At 38.8% G+C, this 14,164-nt stretch overlaps 1 long non-coding RNA gene across 1 annotated transcript; it reads right to left on the reverse strand.

The window, feature by feature from the left end:
* Positions 1-6,176: 6,176 nt before the first annotated feature.
* LOC138028307 (uncharacterized) lies at positions 6,177-13,768 on the reverse strand. The gene is made up of 3 exons (XR_011127617.1): positions 13,626-13,768; positions 13,021-13,120; positions 6,177-6,255 (listed from the first exon to the last, which is right to left on the reverse strand). It is a non-coding gene; the product is annotated as an uncharacterized lncRNA (long non-coding RNA).
* Positions 13,769-14,164: the final 396 nt, after the last annotated feature.

The following is a 14,164-nucleotide window of genomic DNA, read 5'->3' on the forward strand; positions in this document are numbered from 1 at the left end:
TACTGAGAGACGAGTGATCACTCGAGGAATCTATTATGTTAGAATTTTTTTTCATTGAACGAAATGATATATATGAAATGGACCATATATTGACCCTGACTCCGGTTATGAAATCAAGTGAAGCTATAACCTGCAATCATGACCTCCCTTCCTACTTATCATTTTGGGGAAGCAGGGCATGATACATTTTCTGTACGGATCGCATGTGAAAAAGTCGAAAAATTGGCCTTTTTGTCTGATTGGCCGAGAAACAATAGAGCTCTTGGAATCTCGCTCCGATTGGTTACAGAAATGCAAATCATACTTAAGTAAAATCAGTTAACATCTGATCATATTATGGTCGTCGAGAAGGATTTGAACAGGAATGATGTTTGGATTTGTTTACAGCTGCTGTTGCCTCGACTTCAGAATTTTTTCAAAAATCTTTAAAGGATGAGCAGGGAGAATGCATCCGAAGCATGGTTTGTCTGAAAGAAGACATTGTAGTTGTATTTCCTATGGGATTTACAGTCCCGAACTTCTAGAAAAAATGCATCGTTCCACTTCCACCGACTCGAAAGTGTTGTAGTGGTGGTAAATCCTTTGGAATGTATTCGGAAGCAACAAGTCGTGAATCCAAAAAGAGCCGAATAGAACTTAATGCTGCCACAATCGCGGAATCACCCGAGCTTGACAGAGAAATTCGGCATTGTTTAGGGAAGCGTTGAACAATGGTTTAGTGACACTTACAAAAAAGTGGTAGTAGCCCAAACGCAGGGCCGGGGCCGGGGCCGGGGCCGGGGCCGGGGCCGGGGCCGGGGCCGGGGTCGGGGTCGGGGTCGGGGTCGGGGTCGGGGTCGGGGTGTCATTTTTTTTCAAAATTTTTTCGTTTCAATTTTTGTAGTTATTCTCCCATACTGTTATTTTTTAATGTTCGGCATCTTTCCTTTATCTATGTTGGAAATTAGTCAAAAAATATAAGTTTGCTTTACGAAAAGAATTTCCGACTGAAATTTAATACGTTAAACTAAGTGATTCGCGCTTTGCGCGTTAAGTTATGTCGCCTAATTGTTTCAATGTATGGAACTATATTTGCAATTTTATTTACCACAGCAAGTTTGCATGAGTTGAAAGGTGACAACTAATTAGAAATTCAGAAATATACAAATCGAAACTGCAAACGCGCAAATTACTTTTTCACTTTCCTCCGATCAAGAACGTTAAAGACAATCAATAGAAGAAATCAAACCATAAGATCGTGTAGATTAGAAGACACAAATTGTAATATATTCAAGAAATCAGTTGCATTCTTCTTTTAGCCTATCGCCGGCATTCCAAAACATTAATCTACTTCTGTAATATTTTCCTTTCAGTCGACTAGTTCAACGACATATAGATCGAGCAGCTAGTACGAATAAAAATCTGAAAATCTACAGGATCCTTGGCTCGTACGCAGGTGCGAATCACCTAGAAACACTGAAGACTCGCCGAGCTCCACATTTTAAAACCACATTTTAATGTTTACTTCGTAAGAAACTTCTCCGCAATACAAGTAAAACGAAACAGAACATAGCCATAATTCCACTATGGTCGTCCCGCAAACGTTCTCAGTTGCTTGTTTTCGCAAAATTGTTCTAAGTGTGGTTGTTCTTTTTCTCGTAAAATTGGATTCGATCTCTTGAAGTCCGAATAGAATTGGCTAGCAAGTTCCTATGCGACTGACTTTACTACAAACCGTTTGTGGTAAATCAGACAACAACATTGACAACAACACGAACAAACAAGCAAAAAGAACGCTGCATGACTGCGTGACGATCATCGTGGAACTGTGATTCTGTTGTTTTTTTTTTTTTCGAAGTGAATATTACGATGGGACTCTGTCTGGCAGTTAGCGTGTATTCCATAATCTCTAATTTTAGCAATTTCGGAAATTCTCTTAATTTCGAACAACAAACTTCGATTTTCGGAAAGACATAAAATGCCCCTTAAGAGCTTTCATAGCTTCCGTAGGTTCCTCAATTTTTTTGACTTATTGCCACTATAAATGACAGTCATTCGAGAATGACGACAAAATGACACAAATTTTGGAAAAAAAGACACCCCGACCCCGACCCCGACCCCGGCCCCGCGTTTTGGCTACTTCCGTTTAAGAATGCAATGCGTGTGTACGCCGCAAAATTAATATGCAGCACTGGAGTTTTGGGCTTTCAGACTTTTGAACTCGTGTTTTGCATAAACAAGACGCTGCATTTACACGTTAAAATTTTAAGGTTGTGAGTAAATGACGTCACTTTCCCCTAGATCCAACCCTCTGAGGTCCAATCAGTTAGTTTTGAACGTCAGAAAATTCAAAGCTCAAAATTTGGACAGTCAGGTGTTAAGCAAACACACTTTTAAAATTTGAAAAAAAAAGGAAGTAATTTTTTGAAAATAAGTAGCACTTTAACTCCTTGTGATTTTGCTCCAAACAGGCCGCACAAGTTGCATTAAGTTTCCCGAATTGCTATTTTCCTAATAGTTGATTCCTAGTGGTTCCTGAGTAGTTCAAGTCCTTTTACGGTGGGCGCTAACAGCTAGTTTTGCACTTTATATCCAAATTACGATTTTGTCAGTTTGCCCCTACAGAGGATGTCAGCCACCAGGGACTCAGTGGGAACTTACCATTAGCAAACTGCGCCGTTGGCAGTTGATTGTCCAGAGGCCGAGCTCATGAGAAGAATGGGTCTATTTAACAAATAGATTCCATGTTGCCGTGCGTCTGTTCAGTAATAGATCACAGACGACGTCAAAATGTGATAAGGACAAAAAAGTGCAGCCGAGTGTGTCACTGATGTTCTTACCACATTTTGACGCCATCTGTGATTTATCACTAAACATACGCTCGGCAAAAACTATAATTTTTACCACAGTTGCTTGTAATCTCGCAATCTGATTGGCTAACTGGCCGTTGTCGATAAGAGCCTGGACAACCCTGCCGCGTCATGCTCGCGTCAATTTGTCACGCAAAGTAATAGCCAATCAGGAACCCTCATTTTGGGAAATAAACCAATCGTATTGCGAGAAAGTTATAGACAACGCTTGCTCTTTCTTTGTATCGTGAGTTTGGTCTCCCTCTGAAATAAACACTTTCTTTGGCATTGAATGTTTTGGTAAAAAACAAATCGAAAGCGGTTCGGCGTTGGCTGCACCTCGTGAGTCCACAAAATTTTGACCACCGTGATGACGAATATCGTTGTCGATAAGAGTACAGACAACACTGAACCCCTTTCGATTTGTTAAATATTTGTTTTATAAAATAAAGAATTAAAGTTTTGATGATGACTTCAGCTTTGCGTTTGTCCTCTAATAGATCATAAGGTGAGAAACCAATGCGTGCATTATTGAGCTTATTATATAAACCTTGATTGACATAAGAAACTGGTTTGCATTCCTTTTTTGAAGGACATTATTCTTGCATTAAGAAGTAGGCTGTGACCTCATCTCATGGATACACCCATACCTCACACTAGCTTGTGGGAGGGGTTAACAAAGCTTAAATCAGACGCGGCGACAAGAGTGGTCTACGACAAGCCCGTGTTGTATCGGTCTCTGGAAAACTTGTCACAGTACACGATGCTTTAATTTGAATGCTTTGAATTGTCCTACTACAGTCCACCCCTTTTGTTTCTGACACAAAATAATGGCTCAGCTCTAAATGAACTAGTGATATTTCCAATACGAATAAAAGGAACACTACTGCTATTGTACCTGAACATGAAAGTCCATCACCAGTAAAGCCTGTCTTGCATGTGCAGTTGAAGGTCCCAGCCGTATTTGCACAAGTTGCATTTTCATTGCAATCATGGATACCGGTGCTGCATTCATCGACATCTGAATACCAAGAAAGGGATACAGGTACTCAATTAACGATTTTTAAATCTTTTTGATAAAAATCATCCAGCAGTTGATCTTTGTTCACCATCGTCACTGAACAAGCATGACTATTTGAACAAGGCCTTGACTTACGAATGTGGCCAACTTCAAAAAAAACTATCATCACATCTTATGTGAGAGTTTATGCTTCTGACGAATAGTACGTTAAAAAATTCGCAGCTCAAATTGAACTAGTGATATTTCCTGGCAATACGAATAAAGGTAACACTTAGCTATTGTACCTGAACATGACCGTCCATCTCCAGTAAAGCCTGGCTTGCATGTGCAGTTGAAGTTTCCAGCCGTATTTGTACAAGTTGCATTTTCATTGCAATCATGGCTCCCGGTTCTGCATTCATCGACATCTGAATACCAAGAAAGGGATACAGGTACTCAATTAACGATTTTTAAATCCTTTTGATGAAAATCATCCAGCAGTTGATCTTTGTTCACCATCGTCACTGAACAAGCATGACTGTTTGAACAAGGCCTTGACTTACGAATGTGGCCAACTACAAAAAAAAAAATTTTCTTATATTTTATGTGAGAGTTTATGCTTCTGACGAATAGTACGTTAAAAAATTCGCAGCTCAAATTGAACTAGTGATATTTCCTGGCAATACGAATAAAGGTAACACTTAGCTATTGTACCTGAACATGACCGTCCATCTCCAGTAAAGCCTGGCTTGCATGTGCAGTTGAAGTTTCCAGGTGTATTTGTACAAGTTGCATTCTCATTGCAATCATGGATACCGGTGCTGCATTCATCGACATCTGAATACCAAGAAAGGGATACAGGTACTCAATTAACGATTTTTAAATCCTTTTGATAAAAATCATCCAGCAGTTGATCTTTGTTCACCATCGTCACTGAAAAAGCATGACTGTTTGAACAAGGCCTTGACTTACGAATGTGGCCAACTACAAAAAAAATTTTCTCATATTTTATATGAGAGTTTATGCTTCTGACAAATAGTATGCTAGAAAATTCGCAGCTCAAAATGAACCAGTGATATTTTCTGGCAATACGAATTATAAAAGTAACACTTAGCTATTGTACCTGTACATGACCGTCCATCTCCAGTAAAGCCTGGCTTGCATGTGCAGTTGAAGTTTCCAGCCGTATTTGTGCAAGTTGCATTTTCATTGCAATCATGGCTCCCGGTGTTGCATTTATCGATATCTTAATGAGAAAAGGATACAGGTACTCAAAGTTTCAAAGTTTGATAAAAGTTATCGAGCAATTCACTTTGATCTTTGTTCACCATCATCAACTATGATGACTGTTTGAAAGGCGCCTCAATGACCTTGAATTTCAATGTGGCTATAAAAACGAAAGAAATACCATCCTATTTTATATCGGACTGATACTTCTGACCAACCTTTGGCCAAAAAAGCGAAGATCGAAACGAACTCAGGCTATTGAATTTCCAATACGGCTAAAAGCGAGGAACACAACTGCTTTTGCACTTGAACATGAAAGTCCATTTTTAAAATCATTTCTGCTTTCGCAGAATCTTCTCTTTCCTTCTTTAACTTAATAGCTGCCACACTTAAACGTTGTACGTTCTCAGGAAAGCAGCCAAAAAAGGTGATGACATTTGCCTGTCCTTACCGTTTTCGCACTTTTCTCCTGTAAATCCCGGTGGACACTCACAGGCATAGTTCTTCTCAGTGTATCCCAAAAGACACTTTCCATTCTTGGGGCATGGATTGTAACAGCAAGGATTCTGATGAGGTAAGATAATCATAATATATCGAATTTAGTTCAGAGCACGAAGTTCCTTGGCTCGAATTTTTCAGTTGCGGAGATATTTATCGTCTTACTTTTTGGTTTGCCTTCCCTCAATCGCTTCCCAACACCGTAGTAGATTAAGATACCGAAAAATCGTTTTATAGGATTAGCCATGTCATTTCCACGTTTTGCTGCACTATTGGTGAGTGTAATTAGTTTCACATCCCATAAACGAATCACTTTCTGCGGGAAGTAAAAGCTGAGATAAAACTGAGATTTAGCCTGACTACAAAAGCAAAGCAATACCCACACCACTTCAGTTATGCTGAGAAGGGGTGAAATCTGGCCCAATCGTTTCAATTTAACATGAGATACCTTTGCGCCTCTGTATGTCCAACCCTGTCTTGGCTTGAGATCTTTCGGGTGCTGACAGTGGTCCGAATCACTCAGTTCACAGATAACGCTGCTTGGAGATTTTCCGCTACCAATGTTGACAGACACACACTTGTTTTCCAAGAGACACCAATGTTCACATCCGTATTTTCCCACAGTGAAATTCATAAACACGTGTCCTTGAAAGTATTGGCCCGTTTGTAGAGGAAGAAGGTGGATGGTTCGAGGGGAACAATCTACGAACAATAGCACAAGTCACTGACACTAGGTGCAAATATTGCAATTTTACACAAACCAATTACTAATAGGAAATTTGCGGACATCACTAACAGCCGAAGATCACAAAAAGTGATGCAATAACTCAATGACTTCCAACAAGGGCTACATCAATTAAGCTGCAACTCAACGATTTTCCTCTTCCCCCCTCTCTTTCTCCCCCCCCCCACCCCCCTCCCTCCCTCCCTCTCTCTCCCTCCCCCTCTCTCTCTCGTTGTGTTACTGATATTTCGCGTGTTTTCCCGTGCTCTCATTCGCTCTCTTTCATGTTAAGCATCGCTTACTCGTCGCCTGCTTACTGTTTTTTTTTTTCTCTTTTTCTCTTCTTTCCTCGTTGTACGACATATTAAATAAATACTAGGGTTTTTTTTTTTTTTCTTTTTTACTAAAACGCAATGTCAAGTGAAGTACGCTGGCCCTGCAACACGCGGATTCCAGCAATGCGACACTTCGCATATTGGCTTACATGAAAAGTTGAACGTAAGCACGGACGGAAGGACAGGCGGTCGTACGATGACGTTTTTTTCATTTATTTCCCCATTTACTTAGAGAATTACAAGGTCTAAAAAGCTCACTACATGAAATAAACGGAGAAGGGCAAACGATATAGGTAAACTAGTTAGATGCCCTTTAAATTAAGTTACATTTTATTTTAAGATAAAAGATAATTACAATAAGCGAAAGGAAAGGAGGAACACATAGTTAAGGGGTGCAGTAGTTAGTACTGAGCAATATAATTCTGAAAAAGATATCTTTTAAATAGATGTTTATTTGACAAACTTCGAATGAATAGAGGAATATCGTTCCAATAATAACATCCAATAATTGTCGGGCAGAATTTCCTTATATTTGTTCTAAAGGAACTGGGATTTAGATACTGTAAGGATGTGCTTCGAGTAGTATAATTATGTTGCTCAGATACAAAAGATAGAGTAAGATTTGATGGTTTGTTATTTACGATAAGATCATAAAATAGTTGACAAGTTTTTAACTTCACAATATCAGGAAATTTAATTAGGCCAAGATTAACATAATGGGGAGTAATATGCTCACGAAGTGGTACCTCATTGATGATTCTTAAAGCTTTGTTTTGCAGCTTTACCACTTGAGATATGGCAGCTTCGTAGTTATTACCCCACAATACGCAGCCATAAGTTAAATAAGGATATATAAGTGCATAATAGATACTTGTTAAAGATTTGTTGGGTACATGACGTTTTAATTTTGCAATAATATTTATGCTTTTACTGATTTTACTACTAATATAATCAATATGATGGTGCCATGATAGGGAACAATCAATAATTAATCCTAAGTAGTTAACACTGTGAGACTGTTCAAGATACTGATCCGCTAGTTTAAGAGGGGTGTATAAATTATAATTAAGTTTTTGCCGTGGTTGGAATACTATATATTTTGTCTTAGTTAAATTTAAAGTTAGCTTATTTGAGCATAGCCAGTCATAAATAGCGGGTAATTCAGAGTTTATTAGGTGTAGCAATGCATCGAGATCCCTACCAGTCGCAGTCAAGGAGGTATCATCGGCAAATAGTCTTAAGGAAAAATAATTAGTTGCATTTACTATATCATTTATGTAAACTAAGAAAAGAAAAGGACCCAAGATCGACCCTTGTGGCACTCCTGAATTTACGGAAAGAAGACTAGACTCAGCTCCATTAACATACACTCTTTGCTTCCTTTTGATTAAATAGGACCTAAACCATTGGTTTTCAACATCTCTTATTCCATAAAAATTTAGTTTAGACAACAGAATCGAGTGATTGACTGTATCGAAAGCTTTACTTAGATCTAAAAATAGGGATACAGCATAACATCCTTCATCAAGGGCTAATGTTATCTCGTCTATTAAATCTACTAAACAGTCAGTTGTAGTGTTGTCAGATCTAAAACCATATTGGTTAGGTATCAAGATATTTTCAATAGTAAAATAGAACGTTAATTGATTAAGAATGCATCTCTCAAATATTTTACTTAGAGCTGGAAGAACTGAGATAGGCCGGTAGTTATTACACAAAAGACGAGATCCTTGTTTGAAAATCGGGATGACTTTGGCAATTTTTAAACTGTCAGGAAAGATACCTTGTTCAAGTGTCAAGTTTATAATATATGTCAATGGTTTAAATATTTCCAGCGAACCGGAAGATAACAGCAAAGGGTGGACCTTATCAACCCCAATTGATTTCCTAGTATCAATATTTTCTAGTAATAAGAACACTTCAACTTCATTGACTTTATTAAAGTGAAATTTACCCTTTTTTCTCTTCATGTAATGCGAGAAACGGCGATTTGTAGTGGGAAGTTTTGATGCAAGCTCAGTTGGAATGTTACGAAAATACGTATTGATAGCATTTGATATCGTAACTGGTTGCTTTAGATTTTTATTACCAACTTGTAAATTATCAATGTGAGAAGATGGACGCTTTTTATTAATTATTAGGTTAACGTTATCCCACATTTTCTTAGTATTACGAGAGTCTTTAAAAACCCGACCATAATATAATGAGCGAGAAAGTTTGTTAATTGCCACAATTTTATTACGGTAAATTTTATACTGATTATAATAACTAATGCAACGGGTTGTCAACCATTTTTTATACAAATAATTTCTAAGTTTGATTGATTTCATAACCACAAACCAAATATTGCTCATCCCCGCTGTTATGATTAGGCCCTGTGAACGAAATATTAGCCTTCCTAACAATTGTATTTCACACAGAGTTCACGGTGTTGAATCGGGCAAAATCCTTCCCTGGAACTGAAGAAGTTTTTAGGCACTCTAAACACGAAAAATTGTGTTATTCCGTTTGAAAAGAAAAAAGTGCCAACCGCCTCACTGATATGTTACGGAGCCTACGCGCAAGGATGATGACGACGGGTTTCGAGAACGTTGTCTTAAAATATTATTTCCCGTTAGAGCAGTTTTTAAATGATTGTCGTAAAACCAAAACCAAAGTAATTACTTTGGCCAATCAAAAAGGACGGAGACAATCAAGTAAACCAATCAAAACTCGAAGTAATTACAAGTAGCCGACACAAAGCGCGGGAAAATGTGCACGCACGAGCCACGATTGGTTTTGGTTTCACTTCTGATTGGTTGAAAAAGTGGAGCGAGAACTTTGAACCAATCACTGAGTGAAGTAATGCAAAAGCAAAGTAATTCGCTAATTACTTTTGACACTCAATTGAAAATCGCTCTATTTGTAATAATTTTGCGATTACTGCATGTCGTTCGGCATGGAAAGTGTGTATAATGATTCCAGGATTAGAATTGTTATGAATGGTGTGGATGTTTGGAGACAAAATTTGGCAATGTATCGTTGTTCTGCCAACGGTTATCCTATGTGTAGACTGACTATCCAAGAATACTTCAATATCTAACTCTTTAATATCTTGTCTTGCTAGAGCGGTTTTCAATTGAGTGTCGAAAGTAATTAGCGAATTGCTATGGTTTTGCATTACTTCACTCAGTGATTGGTTCAAAGTTCTCGCGCCACTTTTTCAACCAATCAGAAGTGAAAACAACAACCAGTTGTGGCTCGCGCGTGCACATTTTCCAGCGCCTTGTGTCGGTTACGTGTAATTACTTCGATGTTTGATTGGTTTACTGGATTGTCTCCGTTCTTTTTGATTGGCCAAAGTAATTACTTTGGTTTTGGTTTAACGACATTCGATTGAAACTCGCTCTATACTTAGACACCGTTTGAAACTATTTGATAACTGCACTTGAAAACTCCAAGTCAACTCGAAACTACTATAGATGCTGGATACTGAATACACGCAGGCAGATGTGCAAGATATATATAAGAACATGTTAAAATGTTATAATTCAACTTGAATACCGTTGAACGATCGAAACGTAGTTGTTGTTTTATTAACGTTAACTTCGGTTTATAGTAAAATCCGCTCCTAAAAATTGTTTCATTTGAAAAGAAAAAAAGAAAATACTCTTTGGCAGATACACCCCTATCTAAATTGGCGTCACGTGGTAACATGACATCAAAATGACGTCACAACTTGTAACACAACATCGTCAGGTGCTTGAATCATCCAATGGGACATTTCCACGATGACGCCATATGACTACAAGTACCAGAATCCTTCAGGTTTCGCTTGTCTCATGCTAATTAGAGCTATTGTTATTTTTACCCCACTGGGAATACAAAATTTAAATATGAAAAGAAAAACAAACTGAATTGTGGTAGTTGTAGTCAAATGACGCCATCGTGAAAATTGCCTATTAACCTCAAATTTGGTCATTTCCCGTTGTTGTCAGAACGAGAACAGCAAAGAGGTATATGAAAATGTAAAACGCACGAGCGGGGCCTGGAGAGCCGTTGTTTTCGTATGGAAAATCGTAAAATTTCGAGTGCAATTTGGAATAAATGAGCGTTTTAAAGATGAACAAAAAATTAGGGCGAGTGCAATTGGTAGTTTATGGAAAAAAATATTAACCTCTTACTGGCCGAGCACCGAGGGCCGCTCTGTGGAATAATATGGTCTTTAAGATCTACGACGTCGACGAAAACGCCCCTTCAAAATATAACTTTGCAATATCGTAAGTCTTTCGTGATTAGTCCATCTCGTTCACTCCATAAAATTTTGTCAAAAGATCCTAAATTAAATTGGGCACGAACGGTTTCAGAGTAAAAATAGTGAACGATAGGTTCACATTTGTACACTCGCGTTGTCGTCTATACCTCAAATTAATATTTGGTGATTTCACGTCGTTGTTGTGAAGAGAACCGAAAAATAGTCGCTAAAATGCGTGCCGCACGTGCAGCACGATTATTTTTGCCTCTTTTAACCATTGATATTGTTGCTTTGTAGCGTTTACGTTGACGACCGCGTCGTAGATCTTAAAGTCGCTATTGGCCCGAGGTCGTGGCAGTATAGACTTGCCACAAGTCGACCTCTCAAGAATCCCAGGAAAAATGTTTTAGCGAGCGAAGCGTGATATTTCGGACGCGAAGCAGATGAGCAAGCGACGGAGTCGCGAGAGGTAGACCTTCGTCCGCGCGCTATCTGCATGGGACGGCCCATGAGACGAAGGACTTTTGAAAGTCTAGTGGCAGTACGGACCTAGCGCAGCAACTGCACACAGGCTCTCCGTGCGTCGAATGGCGCGCGGTTAACAGCTGCATGGGAGGGGATTGGAGCTCATTTTCCCCGCTCGCTCCAACTCCCCAGCTGTTGACCGCGCGCCATTCGACACACGGAGAGCCAGTGTGCAGGCTAGTACAAAAACGACAGAGGGTCCCGAGCAAGTGAGGTTAGTCAGTTGTTTATTGCATGGCATCGTTTCTTTGCGCGATCGGACACTTCACCGCTTGGCGAATATTCGAAATCTTTGTCTTTCATCAGCGAACTATGAACGGTAACCTTTTACGAGTGAAACTAAATTCCACGTGTTATAATTGTACTGCTATAATAGGCCATTTTCGAAATATCAAATATTCAGCTTGAAAGTGAGGCAGTGAGGACAAAGACAATAGAAACAAGTGGGAATTATGTGAAAAATATTTACATATCATCCACTTTCCTTTGTCTTTGTCCTCACTGACTCGCTATCAAGCTGAATTTTAATATATCGAAAAAGGCCTATTCCATCGTTCCATTGAATTATAGCAATACAATTCCAAAATTGTATTGCTATAATTCCACTTGTTATAATCGTCCTAAATCAAATAATTTCCAGAGCCTAAAAGGATCGGGAAATTATTTGATTTAGTATAAAACGCGCGTGAAATTATTCCTAAGTTTCATTCGTCACCATTTGATTACCCACACTAATTAAAGCAGTTTGTTTTGTGGCGATGGCCTAGTTGCTTAATTAATTAAGCTCCCTATTTGCCAAATGAAACCCAGGTTAATTTCCCGGCCACTTGCGCTGCAAAGAGTCAAAGAGGGTAAGGGACTGGCCAAACAGGGAATGTTTGGCGACCAAACAACATCAAACATTGTTATACAGCGATGTTTCTCGTGACGTCATCTATTGTTATTAATATGCCAACCAGAACCTAATTGGCTGTTGAAGCAATGACTTTTTTTGTTTCGTGGTTGTCAAATTTGAATATAAAAAAAATGTGACGTCAATGTTTTTAAACAAGAAATATCGCTATAGCTTAATGACTCGTCCCGATGGAAACAGTTCACTTTGTTTCCCTCGAATTTCAGTCTTTCCCTCGGCTGTGCCTTGGGGAAACATTGAGATTCTCGGGAAACAAAATGAACTGGTTCCCTCGGGACCAGTCATTAAGTGTTTATTGTTTGGTGACCAAACATTTTACCACTTGGCCACCTTGTTTGGTGCTGTTTGATCGTGTTTGGTTGTGTTTGATAAAATTTGAAAGGCCATCAAACATTCGATCAAACAACTTAAAACATTACTTTCGTTCTCGTGTTTGATAGGCGAACTTTTGTTCGTTTAGCCAGCCGTATCAAACATGTTTGGCGCGCCCATGCGTTCCACGCTAGCTCAGCCGCTTGTATCCACCTGTTTTTTACGTATTTGTGTCCCATAGTTCAAAATATTTTACCATTTGGCCACTCACGTCAACATCAGCATGTTTATTTCAATCAAATGCAAGATAACATGCGAAGTTTCATAAATTAACGAATAGTGGCTGCAGGTGTACTGGTCTGCACCGCATGAAGTCAGAATTTGTTTTTTTTTTCGTGTAAGACTTTGTTCAAATAAAACTCACCTTGTTGAGCGTCTGTATTGTTTTCAAGAAAAGCCAGCAACAGCACAGAAACCATTAGCCAGTTGAGAATGAAAAGGCAACAGCATTTCATACTTGGAACCTAGCAATATAAACTTTCATGCATTGTACAACTTCCTTCACAAAGGGTTGGCCTGTTTTAACTTTTTGGAGTAATGAGCTGTAGTTATTCATTAGCCAAACTGGAAGTTCCAAAGTATACAACTGTTTTTCAAGCGACTATCAATAACATGAACGGTCACTATGAACAAATATAACCTGGAAAAAACATGCGACATATTGTAAACATCAGATCAAGTATGAAAGAACAACTAAATTAGATACCTTTTTGCCAGTTTGTTCACAACTTACTAAATAAGGTGCGATTTGGTCATGCAGAAAAGAAAAAGAACCCTTCACTTTATTAAGTTCACTCGTTAGCTTTTTTAGAAAAGTAATAGATTGGATGACTATAATGGTGGTTTATGGTTCGTAATTTAGCGATGCAGGTGAATGATTACAATCGAAAATTTATCCGGCAGTGAACTGATGCTTGCCCAATTCAAACCGTGACGAACTGAGTCGGATCAGGCGAAAACTGCTCTTACCTGATATCGCGTCGTGAAGGCTGAGCTTTAAGCAAACAGGATTCGACTTTACTTGCCGTAGAGTTTAAAGCTCTCAGATAAGTTGATTGTTTGGTTCTGAATCAGGTCGTTGATGTTCGTTCTTAAAGCGAAATGACGCTTACCATTTTACCATAATTATGTCGCGCTCACATATGTTCGATTTCTGGGTTCTTAATTAAATTGAATTCTTATATACCTATTGACTGAGTGGGAGGGCCAGACGGGAAACTATTTGGTCCGCGCACCACGACCGAAGGCCAAATATTTTCCTGTCTCGCCCGACCTAATCTCAGTCAAAAAGCACTTTATCACATGGATTCTTTAAACCAGTTATGAGTACTCAGAAGATGAAGTTTGGACAAAAAAAGTTACGAGGTTGCATAAGAAATTTATCTAATACGTTGTTTGCATTTGATTTTCTGGCTGTAAATAAGTTGTATGTTTACAAGCGACGAAATCACCTAAAATCGCATCAAACAGAGCAGCACGTGTTCCTAACAGGACCGTACGGCTTTTTG

This window comes from Montipora capricornis, chromosome 13 (assembly GCF_036669925.1).
Source record: "Montipora capricornis isolate CH-2021 chromosome 13, ASM3666992v2, whole genome shotgun sequence".
Lineage (NCBI taxonomy): Eukaryota > Metazoa > Cnidaria > Anthozoa > Scleractinia > Acroporidae > Montipora > Montipora capricornis.